The 2,370-nt window shown below is 42.2% G+C and overlaps 1 long non-coding RNA gene across 1 annotated transcript in view; it reads left to right on the top strand.

Annotated features, from left to right (window-relative positions):
- Positions 1 to 2,370, top strand: part of LOC107710789 (uncharacterized) — a 19,959-nt gene that overhangs the window by 15,959 nt on the left and 1,630 nt on the right. Inside the window, exon 2 of the long non-coding RNA XR_001636635.1 lies at positions 78 to 86. This is a non-coding gene — a long non-coding RNA (uncharacterized LOC107710789). The remainder of the gene's footprint in view (positions 1 to 77; positions 87 to 2,370) is intronic.

Genomic DNA, 2,370 nt, shown 5'->3' with positions numbered 1-2,370 from the left:
ATATATATAATTTTTTTTGTTTACACACATTTTCAACAACAAAAAAAAACTTGAGATATAAAGTAACGTTGTTGTAGAACATTGTTGTGTATAATGCCTAATCATAAGCTTGTTCAGAAACTGTGACAAAATCTTGATTATTAAAAAATAACGTCTTTCTCATTATTTCATCATTTAAATAAATATTCAAATATTTGTTTTTTATTAGTCCAAATATTTAAATACAATATTTTTGAAAAATGCCCATCCCTAGTAGATTGTAAGTGGAGCACGGACGTGATGGGAAATGTTTTCCCCTTTCAGGTATTCCATGTTGTTTCTAATTCTTTATACAAATAAGAAACGGTGTAATATGAGAGAGTGGATGTGCCAGGTATGATGCATTTGCGAGACTGACTGAAAGAGACGGGTAAAGATCTTTTATTTTCTGTTCTCTCCTGAGGGATAGCAGTCAGCATTTGCAAGAGCACGTCCAGCTCTCGAGGGGATTATAGTGATGCTTGAACTAAGCAAGCTTAGCTCTCGAAGGAGTTAAATGGGTGTTGTGTGATGCTGTCACAATTATCGGTTCCACCCAGGCTTGACTCTCTCGAGGGATGAGAGTTGAGCCCCTACACTCTGTGGTTCTGTTCCCATGGCCGCCATTGCAGTGAGGTGGGATCAAGCACGGGGGTTGTACGCGCCCCACGAGAGGAGTAGAAAGTTTCCATTCAAGCTCCTCTTGTTACCTCTCTTAAGTGGAAGTTCAAAGTATCAAAGATGTACTTGTTTAAAAACAGTTTCCTTTGATGGCTATCCAGATTGTAGCAAGGTGTCCCTCCCCAATGAGTTTGGGTTTTAAGTAGGGTTCCTTACTCTCTTCTTAGTAACATCTCAGGTCAGGCTGCTATTTACTGTGGCCCATCTGAAACATCAAAGTTGGTAGCTGTCTGAGGACAGATTACCTGTGACTAGCTGCTCATTGGCTTGAGATGTCCCTCACTAAGAATGTGGATATTGAAGTAGGGTTCCTTGCTCCCTCTGTTTGATCTGCATGTATGGGTTGGGCTGCCCCCCTTTACTAGGGGCTTTAAGTGGGTGGTCCCCCTTTTTTGGTTCCTTGGATTTAATTCTCATATAGTCTTCTAGGTCGTATAGTCTCCTAGGTAGCAGCCTCTTTAGAGATGGTAATTTCCCTTTGACAAGCTACTCTTGGCTTGGGCTGTTTCCCTTGTAATTAGAGGTTTTTTTAAGTAGAAAGTCCACCTATGGCTATAGGTTGAGTCTCTTTTAGGCTCCCTATTCGGGAAGTATGTTTGTCAAAGATGTACCGGTTGAGGCTGGTTTCCTTTGATAAGATCTCACCCCTGAGTTGTGAGCTCTTTCCCTACCTAATATTTCTAGTAGCAGGGTTGGGCTGCCTCCCCGCTTTCTAGGGCTTTAAGTAGGCGGTCCCCCTGAGGTTCCTTTTTGATATATTAGGCTGCCTCCTCTGATTTCAGGGTATTTTCAAGCAGGTGGTCCCCCGGAATCCCACATGCTTTGGGCTGTTGTAGAAAATATTAATTAATCTTAATTCAATATAATACATAGAATTATATCTAGTCAAAAGAAAAAATTATTCTACTATTATCTACTATTGTGACTGTGTGAGGATTGCAGTGTGTGCTTAGAACAGAGTGAACTATTTAAAGCTTGGAAAACACTCATATATGGAAAAGGACCTTGTCCCTATGTACAGGAGTTAGAAATAAGTATGTGACAAGTTATTGATCACCCTTCAGGAGCTCATATACGATAAAGATTCCTTGTCTAAAAATACAAAAAGACATGTATGGAATCTGTTGAACAGCTTTGTATATATGTAAGTGCAAAGCTGGATTGGGTGGTGGTGTTTGCAAACATTACTCGGCTTTGTTACCTCTGGCTTCAAAACCTCCAAGACTTCAGAGCAATTTATTCTAACCAGAAAGATTCCACAACATATTAGCACCCGAACAGGGACTGTAAAGAGCAAGGAACCACAGCGGGCTGGCTGAACGAGCAACACAAACAGGTGGCCACCTAAAATAGGTAAGCATTTTTGCTTAGTTTGCGTTGTTCGCCAGAACTGCCCGTAGTGGTAAGAATACTGAAAATTCTTCCAGATTAATTCCGACACACCGTCCTCGCGATGGGTAAACAAAGCAGATATGTACGATCTAAGTTATTCGTCTCCCAGCAATTAGCCAACCTCACTCCTAAATCTACTCCAGCAGAGTGGCCAATATTTCGAGCAAAGTTCGCAAGGCCCCGAACTCGCCTCGCTCGACACCACCATCGCCCCGCACAAGACCCGGCTCTCCTTAAGCGCTGGGTCGCAGCGGCAGGCCTTCAACGAGCCTGGGCCGC

The sequence above is a fragment of the Sinocyclocheilus rhinocerous genome, unplaced genomic scaffold, assembly GCF_001515625.1.
Source record: "Sinocyclocheilus rhinocerous isolate Xijiao unplaced genomic scaffold, SAMN03320098_v1.1 scaffold1048, whole genome shotgun sequence".
Lineage (NCBI taxonomy): Eukaryota > Metazoa > Chordata > Actinopteri > Cypriniformes > Cyprinidae > Sinocyclocheilus > Sinocyclocheilus rhinocerous.
The sequence above is the reverse complement of the archived record's forward strand: the minus strand, read 5'-3'. Positions and strand labels throughout refer to the sequence as shown.